Raw genomic sequence first — 12,013 nt, forward strand, 5'->3', positions numbered from 1 at the left:
ATTTACAGGATGAGTATTTACATGATGAAATATAATAGGATAAATAAATAAGTATATAAGTATTTAAACAGGTCAGGAGACATCTCGTGTCCAGCAGGAAAACTTGAAAAAACACTTGAACACTTGAAATGAACATAATTTCCATATTATATGTGTATATATATGAACTATATACATAGTTCTGTAATTTTTAATAAGGTACAAGGAGTAAAAGCCTTTAAGGGAGGATTTCTTTGCAGAAAAATAATAAATAAATGAGATACACATTGTTTCAAGCAGACTGTATAGGTTGTCATACAGTTCTGGAGGGGATCTTTAAATCCCTCTGACAGAGTTTGAGACACACTGTTAAACCACATGAAAGTTAATCCTTTGAAGTTAGTAAAGGTCATTTGCTCCCAGGGCTTCTCCTGCCGTGTCCTGTCCTGTCCTTATTGCCCTGATTAAGTGTCATATGTTTCAGGAACTGCTTATGTACTATTACAGTTCCTCATTAAGCACCAACCCTCCTGACCTCCATGTCTCCTGTTAGTGTTAAAAGGAACAGGCTCCAGACGAGGCTAATTTATGGTCTGCTGCTGCTCTGTTGTCACTCATCTTGTAACTCTGCAGGCCTAGAATAAAACAGAATAGGACAAATTCTTATACCTTCTGTTTGTGGTGATTGATTACATGAAAATAAGGTTAACTGCGTTTAGGTGGAGGCTTTCACCCGTTTCTTATTGTAGTCTGTTACATTGATGGACAAATCAATATAATTTTATTCCTGTTGCAAACTAAAAGGAGGCTCTGGGGAGGTCTTTTGGTCTTTATTCTCCTGAGCAAATAAAACAAGCCACAATGCACACGTTAAATGAGCAGGAGAGAACATAGTTGTAGAGCAAGGGAGAGGAGTGGTGAGGTTGTGGGTTAAGATTGGTGAATACCAGTGAAGTAGACATCATATTGAAGCTTAACTTCCATGTGGATGGGTATTACTGTAAATTAAAGAGCATTAGGAACTTACAGCAATTTTTGAGGGTATTTTGCATACAAATTGCAGTATTTCACAGCAACCCAATTCAGTAAAAAATTTAAAATGACCTCTTAACTACTCTGAGGTTCTCTACTCTACTTACACCACATTAAATTGATTATCTAGAGTCAATGCGCAGTGTAGAGAATTATGAAAGAACCAACTTCAGACTACCACTTGAATGAAAAGGAATCATGAACCGGAGAGATTATGTGCAAAAGAAAGACCTTTCAATCTCAAATGTTAAGCCAACATGGACAAGAGGCCTCTGAAGTGCTCAGAACAATTTAAATGTGCACAAATACAGTCCCATGACAATTGGGAAAGATGTTTGTGTGACACAGTTTTGTCAACTCCTGTTTCCATTGTTAAAATGAACTTTCAGTTGAAGTTTATGATGACTAATATCATGGTCATCAATGTTTGAAGATACAGATCAAGTGATTATTTCTGCTATGAACTTAATGATTTAAAACATGAAGCTGTTACATTTTTATTTGGACTCTGTGGTGCTTTTTATTGACTTTGGTTTACACTGAGTTGTAAAGGTTTTATGTCACATCGCTTCTCTGAGACTGTATATGCTGTATAAGTAAGTATGTGAGAAATATTCAAAATGAATGATATGAACCAATTGAAAAATATGCTGCCAGTTATTATAAAATACTTAAAAATCATGACGTTTGCTTTTAAATAAGTTGACATAATGTAACCTATAACATACCATCTTTAAATTGACCAGTGTGACTTTAATCACCATGTGTTATTTGATATGAATTTGCCGTACTGTGTCTGTGCTCAGTGCCCATGCTTTCTACAGTTAGGACTAGGTCAACCCACATTGCTCTAGGAGACATAAGAAGAGGGAGTTTGGGGAAGAAGCTTCTCATCTTTTATGCCTCCGCTGAGTGTTCAGGCTTGTCCACTTCAATTTAACACAACTTTGAGAGTTGTCAGACAACCGTTCCATTCCTCCACACTTGGAGAGCAGAGGAGCCAGAGTGGGCAGTTAAAATGGGAAAAATTTAATTCAAGAAGAAATGCTAAGGGATTTTCTGCCCCAAAATTGTGTGTTCAGCCTTTTCTCTTTATTTTGTGGTACAACCTGTGCTTGTGATCTGTGTCTTGTTTACCTTTTCAACCCACCGTAACATCAGATTCAAAGTCAATACAAAACTTCATGGCAGATCTTCAACAGTGCACAGGCCTATATCACTTGGAGGTTATGCCACAAGGTGTGGAGCTAATTATGTGGTGTAAGCAGAGATGAGCTATCAGGAATCATGATAAAAAAACAACAACTTTTACAGTTTGAATTTCATGTGTATTGGTGCATTTGGCATTTGAATGGCAAGCAGAAAGAATAGATTAAAGAAGTATTTTACTGGATCAGAAACAGTGCTGCTGCATGTCAATGAAATCATGTTTTTTAAATTACAATATGCTAATATTACTTTAGTATCTGAGAAAACGTTGGTATCTGAAAAAGCTAGATAAACTTTGAACACTGTTATATAAACTAAATTTTGAATTCTTGAATGTAGCTGTATGTTTTCCTTTGCTACAACATATAAAATAATATATACATTCTTTATATACATAAAACGATATAAAAACATAATAAAGACAAAAATCAGTAAGAAAGAAAGAAGTAGAAAAATGAATAGTAAAAATGAATCCCCCAAGAGGAATGAATTAGGGATTTTTTCTGAAGTTGCCATTATGACCTTGTGTTCAACAACTGCATACCATTTGAAAAACAGACAGACATTTAAATCCCTCCTGTAGCTGTATAGGCAGGAAATGTGTTTCAAATTAAAAGTAGGCCTATTATCATAGTTGTGCTTCAATATACACAATTTCTTGGCCACCTAACGATATTTAAATCATCCTTTCAGATGAAGCTCATGCTCACAGGATTTGTTCAAATTAAATCACTGACTTGAGTAGAATTTGACAAAGCATGAAAAAAGCTCATTACACTTGATTACAAAATAACAAGAAATAATGAAATAACTGTTACAAACTGATTATATCAAGTATTCTATTTTAGGATGGCTTTTTCCTTTAACTGGGATGCTCCATTTACACACAAGGGATGCTCATACACTTTGTGACTCACTGAGACAGACATATGGGCTGAATTCAAACCAAGCAAGCACCTATGGGACATTAGCAAATGGACAGACACATGGATGAAACTATTATCTTCCCTGTTAAGAATGTGCGCGAGTGTGCGCGTGTGCAAGTCTGCACATGCACATACTGTTGTGTTAAAGTGTGTAAAATAGTCATTTACGTTCTCCAGCGAAGTGTGTGTGTTTCTGTGCGGAATATGTTCTGTGAGCATTTGCAGCTGAAGTCATTTGCATTCATTTGGTCTGATGGAATAACAAAGCATAACATAGCATTTCGTAACAGAGTGGCTACTCGTCCTGGGAGTCTAATCCCCACAGACTTGACATCAGAGATAGAACATGTCAGTCACACAGCTGTAACACAGGGAGGACGAGCGGCAAAAAGGCGACAAAGCTTTAAAAATAGGCTGTCATTGTAAAACTGTGGTGGTTTTAGGTGAAGGAAAAATTGTAGGTGTTGTGAACATGTCATCTTACAGTTAAAAAGTCGCAAAAATAAGCTGCTTTTTTACTTACATGGAACAAGTCTATTTTAGCCCATTAGCTAATTAGCACTATACACAAAGTAGATAATGAATTTTTATAAGCTTTGAAGGTATTAGGTCATGATTTAAAGAATTAGACAAATTAAAATTTTGACCTGATGAAAGCACTAAAAAAAGTTCACCAAAGTTAAAATATGATCACTGATAACTGTGAATACATTTATTAGTGTAGATAATGAGGCAGAATTAATAAATATATAGTAGGCACATCAGAGAAGTATATGTGCACGTGTTACATGTGATCTTAGGGTGCTGGAAAACCTGCCAGCTGTCACATAGTGCATCATTATGATAAAAATAACAGTGACTCAAAGAGAAAGGTGTGGCAGCAGCTAAAGGAACTCTACAAAGCAGCCAATGTGAAGAGGAACAAGTTATGCTTGATATCTGCCAACAGAAGAGGTAAACTCAGGACTAGAAACCAAGTTGTCTACCAAGTTAACTTTACTTTAACAGATTATTATCTATCAGAAGCTTCACAACTCATGGTCTGCACCTGCTGGTTGGTCCTACAAGCTGAGTGACACACAATCTCCTATTTATCATCCTCATGATACACCGAGGCAAACGCCGATACGCTGCGTCTCCACGTGGCCGAAGCTCTTTCATGACCCTTCAATCAACCAGTTTGAGAAGTGTTTCAGATTAGACTGTTCCAGACTGATAATCCAAATGCACATCCACTCAGATTACTTCATGCCTGCGGATTATGGGTCATGCATCATCTCATATTTGCTGCTGAAAGAGAGAGAGATTCATGCTTGTGTGTTTGTGTGTGCTGTCTAAAGAGCATTTTTTAAGGTGACCAGTTCAGTTCCTGTCAGCGCAGCCTGTCCTCTGAGCTCGAACACACTGGAACTAATAACTTTAATATTAGATTACTGTGATGTGATTGGTTTTGGCATCATTCCCAGTTTAAAGTACAACGGTTTCATTCTGCTTTGTTTTTTTTTCTCTGTTTTCACAGTGTTTCAAATTATGCTGGTGGTACTACTCTTAATAAGTATTTCAGAAGTCTGCTTTCTCCACACTTGTCCTTGAAACTTGGCAAAATCATCACTTGGCAATATTTCCAAATGCTGTGCTCATTTGTTTGTGTGTGCCATGAATATGAATATGATTTGACTCATTTAATTGCCGCCATATCCCTTCAGGGGGATTTACACGTCTCACATATACGTCTCAAATATAAAAAATGTTTTGGTTTCAGCCCGCAGACAGAGCCAAGTAAACAGTTATCCAGACCTTTGGCCTACAGAGAGGAGGAAGGACTCTGCTCTGTCAGGAAAACCACAAGGAAAGCGAGAGGATACGAGACTAATGGAAGGTAGGACTCCATGTCCAGCCAACCCCGCCGCTGCTCTCTCATTTGGCGATGCATCACATTAGCATTCAGGCTGTCCCCTTTTCCCACCCATAGACATGAATCACAGCTTATTACAGTAATGAAAGTGTCACGACAAAATTGATTAAATAATGCCTTAATGAATTACTGAAACAGAATAGCAATGGAAAAACAGGAAAAGAGAATGCAATAAAGAAAACAGAGATAATGCGAGACAGAAAGGAGTTAAAGCATTACATAGATAATGGTACAGAACATAAGAAAACTACATGCTAGTGTAGTGTTAGCATCACATACTATCATATTGCTAGCATGGCCATGTTTAGCAAGTAAAATGCTGACCATCTTTGTTTAGCCTGTTAGTACGCCAACATTTGCTAATTTGCACAAAACACATAGCCAAATGGTAGCAACGCCTGCCTCAAACTACGCTGGTTTGATTCCAGCAGGAGACCTTTGTTGCATGTCACACGCCTCTCTCTCTCCTTTTCCTGTTTTCCTTTTCACCATTATCCAGTAAAGGCAAAAAATGGCCTAAAATATTATCACAAAAAAAAAGATACAAAACACTAAGTAGGTCTACAGATAAAGCTAATGACGATGGCATTCATCTTTCAGGTATTTGGTTAGAAAATTTGGTAGAAATTATTTAATGGTATAGCGCTAGATAAAAAGTTCATGACAACCATCCATTGATCCACACCACTCGCATGTCTGAAAACAAGAAGAACAGAAAGTGGTCTGACCGAGGCTCTGTTTGAAACAGGACGGCGTGTGAAGGTGAGAGACTGTTTGGACCTGAGGACCGGACAGGTGGCCGGGCAACTTGCAGGGCGAGGAGGGGAAAGACGATCATCTGGTGTGGCAGCAGCGTCCAGCAGGGTTGTTTCTCAACCCCCGACCCCCAGGGGATTGTGGGAGGGGTGGATTAATTGGGAGTGGAATGAGAAAACGTGAAGAGGGAGCAAGAGAGGAGATAAAGGCTCGGGGGTTGACGTCCAGTATCTCTGCTGTGGAGCTGATGTGTTTCTGTGTGTGTTGAGGAAGGAACAGCATGCAGGCTGCTGAAGCCCACCAACCAACCGTAAACACCCACAATCCCCCTCCCAAACACATCAACGCATAGCGAGGCTTCATTTTTCTTTTAACTAATAATGCTGGGCCAGCAGTTCAGCAGGCAGAGGTTGTTGCCATATTGGATGGTAATAAGATTGAGCCTCAACCCATAACTTTTTCATGGGTTTCATTACTTTCCTGCCCTTTCCTCACTTTGCCCTATAGCTCCCATGACCTGTTTATGGATTTCAAAATAATTTACCCAAAATATATCACCTACTGTAGTTACATTATTAACTGTCACAGATTAGATTTTAATCTGCATTCCCAGAGGAAAATAAAAGTGTCTTTGTTTTGGTTCATAACTTTTTTGATTCCCTGTGAAGTATACATCAGCTGCACACTGAGCTCAGCAGTCTGACCGTTTGACACTCTCTGAACATGCAATCTGGTCTTGCTCAGGCTCCCGCCGCGCACAGTGTGTGCAAATGTGTTTATGTTGATGATGTACAAGCATGTTTGTGTTTATGTGGGGCTGTGTAGGTGAGGCATCCAGACATTCTCCGTCTTGCACTTTTGCCACGTTACCACTAAGGCTCTGTATCATCCAATCCGAACATCAGGGCCTCCTGTTGTTGGCCTGACATGAAACAACAACAATAACACTTGTTTGCACGTTGTCATCTCAAAAGTATCTTGACTGCGAAAGTCTGGCTGAATATTTGAAGCATTTCAAGTCAGGCAGCTGAGCTGTTCTTCCTCACAGGGGGTAGTCTATGTATACCAGGCGGTGTTGATGAGATTGGGGTATACGCATCTGTTCCAATGGTTTGTTTTCCACAAGAGTGTTTTTTCTTAATGTTATGATATAATATGTGAGTGTGTGGGGAAGGGCAAAAGGTTTTTGCATTTGCATTTGTTTACAGCAGCATAGAAAAACATGCCAATAAAGACATTTTTCTGTATTTCATTGCATCACTTTATCCCATACGTTCACAAGACTGCAGGACCTTAATCGGGCAAAGAATACTTTAGATTTATATTTAATTAATTATATACTTATATCATGCTTATCACCATTAATTGATTCAACCAAATATTAAAAGTACACTTTACAATCTTATAAAACTGTTCATAATATTGAGATTAATGTGATGTTTGTTTCATGTGGTGTGTATTTGAATGTGTGTATTATCTTTAGTTTGTTCACCGAGCCTCCGCGCCACTGTTGTGCTCTGATCCCTGATGAAATTCTTGCATATGTCTCAGAGGAATATTAGAAGGAACACATTTTTAATTAAACTGTGTATAATGTGCTGAGCAACTGTGGTGAATTCCCCAAATACCTGAATAACTACAAGGTTATAACTAATTTAGAACATCTGTCTTCTCCCTATTGACAGACACCATTGTGTTTGTGTTTGCTTCAGCCATACAGGATCGATGACGCACATGTTTTTACATCCTAAACTCAATCCAGAATTTAGCTTTTTGCCACAGCAGTTTGTTGATTACTGTCATCAGACCAGCTCTCACAAATTCTCACATTTGGGTTCAAATGAGGCTGCAAAAGTTTTAATTTTGGATACATTAAACATGTCTAGTTTGTTGCCGTGAGGATGTGCCCAGCCTATTCTCTCTTTTTTAATCTAAGTTAATTGGTTATCGACATTTCTCAAATAATTCTTGTTTTCTTTTGTTTTCTTGTAGTTTGTATGTGCATGTATATCATTAAGTGGGTGATATATATAAGTATATATGATATATATTCATAAGGTTTATATGGAAGGGTGAGGGCCCACAGTACGCTGGTACAGAGGCGTGCGTCTCTGTCATTCTGTGGCAACACTGGGAGAGCTGAAAAATGATAAGAGGAAATGCATTGGCAGGTGCACACACACACACACGCAAAGCACATAATGTATATTTTTTCCCCATGAGATCTCTATGATTACAGATAACATTACCAACATATTTTTTACTTAAGATGCTGCCTCCCTTCTATATCGCTCACTTGGTGTTTCAGTGGCTGTTTAGGCATACTTTCACTGTTTTTTTTAAAGTGCTTGCAGTACATTATTTCATGCATTAACAACAGCTAACATTTTGTAATCCTGAGGCCTGTAAAGTTTTCCAGGTATAAAGCATGATTGCCCTCACAGTTTGGTTAGATTTAGCTTTGTGCAGTAAAGGTTGATGGAAACGTTAAAGAATCATTCATTTTGTGTGTCAGTATTGTCCCTTTTAGTCATTTGGAAAAATCTTATGTTTGCTGTTCTATTTGCTGTACAATTTCACTATAAATTGTCACGTATATATGGCTTGATTTTCTTAATTCCTTAATTGTGTAATTACACCCTCTATAAAATTGCATTCTGCCTTTAATTGCCGACATTTCACTCGTCATGATCTAATCCCTTTAATTAGAACCCCTGATATTTTCTGTTTATCCTCAGTTATGTAATATTCTTTATGTGTGGCCTAACACACACAAATTATGTTCCACGATTTATTTGACATTGTTCATCTAAATGAATGTAAGGGAATAATCACATAATATTTGGTTTTGGTTTGCCATTGTTCCCCTCATGAAATGTTTTATCTGTTTATTCCTTTCCTATTCAATTTCTCATCCTCTACCACATTCAGATAGCTTATACACATACTGTTGTATAACTAATGCAGCAGCTCATCTATTTACAGTATGAACAGTCCAAATCACAACTGGTATAACTATAAACCAATATCTGATTGTACAGTTTTGATGATCGATAGATATGGGTAGTTTTTAGTAAATTTTTGTACAGAATCTCTGTTTTAAAAAGTTTATTCAAAGTGCTCCGCCCATGAGCAGCAGTACTTTCATCTGCCTTCGTCATGGACTGTTTCACTCATTTTTATTCCCATGCCCCTTTAATAAATGATTAGAATACTGACACAGTGCTGGAGGCATAACTCAGCACTTTAGTGTCCCTAAATGTACACACACCCACACAAACACAACACGCGCACTGACCGCACTTTATGTCTGGCAGGTATTTTTCAGTTTTAGCCCATGAACCAAAATGTTTATTTAGTATTTTCCAAGATGAATAAATTCTACCCATGTACAGTACAGCTGCCTTCTTTGTTCGGTCTAACTGCATCTCAGTAATGGATTTTCAAATTCCACTGGCAGTAGTTGTAAGTCAAATTGTAAGATAATTGAGTTCAGAAGATTGCACAATGACATAGCAAATACTTGGAGGTTTTTGATCATCCCCAAGTCTGCAGACCTAAAATAAAACTCAATATCTCTTAAAGGAATAAATGCACCAACTACTCCGGCTGAAATGTGGGCCCTGTCTGGTTAATTGGAGTTCATCCACAAAACATCAAACAATTGGAAGTTGAGAGGAAGCCTTTGTTGGCCACGAACAAATTATAAATCAGAGCATATGTCCTAGACCACAGTAGGAAAACATGCCCCACATTCTTTGTCTTGCATGCTTTTTTGGCATATTGCAGCTCAGATTTCTATTTGATTTCCTCTCTCGATCAATATTTTATTGACCTTCCTTATTTTCTACCACTATCTAATAAAACCAGAGCTTTACTGAAATAAAAGGACTTTTTTTATTGTTTACATCTGCTGTGTCCTGAACAGATTCTTTGAATTCTGTCCGAAATAATGGAAGCTCAGGAAAATGACTCCTAGTTGAATCTGACTTCTTTCCTTGCTGTAGCGCATCCCATCTCATAATACGATGGCACAGTGAACATGGGATTAGGGCTGAGCTTTATAGCCCTCTGTGACACAAACACCAGACACTTTATGTCTCATTAGTTTTCCTAATAAAAGGTGAGGACACTGATGCTGACATTTATGCTATTACTGCAACTGTTTCACAAATTACTTAACAACTATTGTCCTTCATATTATCCTTATTAATGTTGTGCTGCAGACATGTGGATGATCTGTTTTCTTGCCATTTGGAAGCATGAACTTCAACAGACATGGAACTATTGGTTAGTGTTTCACCCAGTAAGTTAAGCAAAAGTCTGTAGTTGATTTGTTTGAACCCTGTAGCTATACAGAGAGCAGTCTCAGGTATTTGCAGCTATATTTTGTATTTGGGATAATACTTGGACTTAACATGCTCTAATTTAAATGTTAGTTGTTATTGTACTTTATGATGTATAGTTTCCTTGGTGAATCTTTTAGCAACATACTACTGGTTTCATTCAAGATTGAACCAAGCAACCCCCTCCTCCACACTCTCTCCCACAGATCTATCCAGAACCCGTTATACATAGAATAAATAAACTTTTATTGACACAGAGAGCAAAAAACTCACATCTGGAATAACAGAGAAAGAGCTATAGAGACCAATGACTGTATTTACGACAAAGAGGTGGCTGGGAGGTGGAGGTGGAACTAAACACAATATTAACTTTGTTGTGTGAATCAGTCACTCGTCTCCTTCTACAAAACACACACAAAATCTACTGACACTGGGGCCTTTTATAAATCTACAGTATATTCTCCAGTGACAGGGTGGCGGAAGGGGTTGTGAAGTTGTCCTCTTTCTGTCCAGTCTCTAGCCACCATAGGCTGTGGTGTCAGAAGTTCAAAAGTCACATCTCTTCATTTTCAGTGGCCACATATGTACAGTTGGGTCCAACAAGTACAAATTCCTGTTAATCTTTTTAAGCTACATGAATATGTGTATTTTCACAGCAGTTAGACAACTTTTGCTTTACCTGTTTCCTACACAAATCAATGAAATCAAATATATCCTGTACAGCACAACATACAGTATTTGACTGTACTTCAGAAAGACACCTGTGTATTTCGTGTTCCTGGTCAACACCAGTACAAACCAGTCAACACAATGCTGTTTGATACAATATACCGGATTTTTCAATATTACACGGTCCCAAACTATTATTATTACGTCACAGATTCTACTAGCTAAAATCAAACAGGCAAGACAAAGTGAAAAGTGATCCTAAATAAGCATTCATTTAAAGAAAATGCCTGTAGACTTGTGATAAAAGCAACCAAGTTGTGTCCAGGGCTCTGTTGAAAAAAAAAAGCAAAAACCATCAAATTCACGGTGAAACATCTCATTTTAGTAACTATCCAAACATTATGGGGTGGATGATACATCATCAGAAAAAAGTCTGTGACTTTCTTATCAAGAGGTGAACAGTTGGTGTATGGGCTCAGACTGAGGTGATATTTGTACATATGTGTATGTACATAGAGGAATACTAGAGTTGGGCTGATTGAAATGAACTACAGAAGCAGTGAGGTGGACTGTGGTGTTGTGTGTTTCACTGTACAGTAAATCAAGCTGTTTTTTTAAATGAATAGTGAAGACAAAACAATGATATTTACACTGCTGTCAAGGTATACATACAGCCGCATTATCTCCCCCTTATTAAAATCTTACTCAATGTAAAAAAAAAAAAAAAAAGGATAATCTATACAGTGCTCTCCTCCACTGCCCCACTGATTCCCAACCTTTTGCCTCTAGTCTCCCCAGTGCCCAACCTATTTTCTAGATGTGGACAATTTGTCTCTGACATTAAGACGGATTGGGACAATGAATTTATGTTTAATTTGGAATGTGCTAATGTAACATAACATAATGATTTGTCTTTGTAATTACTTGTTCATCAATCATAAATATTTAGTTTCCTGCTTGGTTCAATTGATTATATGACTGAGCAGCTTGGCAGAGCTGAATGTCTCTATTTACTTTCTTGAGTTGAGATGTTATAATTTTTCTCATAAAATGCTTCATGGGACATGAAGCACCTCATCTTGTCCAATGAGGTGCCCAGACTGTAGGTTGGGGACCAGATACTGCACTCTTGTTTCCTTTCCCCCATCCACTTTCTCTATTAATCTCTTCTTTATTCCTAT

The sequence above is a fragment of the Morone saxatilis genome, unplaced genomic scaffold (assembly GCF_004916995.1).
Source record: "Morone saxatilis isolate NCDOM2014 unplaced genomic scaffold, NCSU_SB_2.0 Contig22, whole genome shotgun sequence".
Classification (NCBI taxonomy): domain Eukaryota; kingdom Metazoa; phylum Chordata; class Actinopteri; family Moronidae; genus Morone; species Morone saxatilis.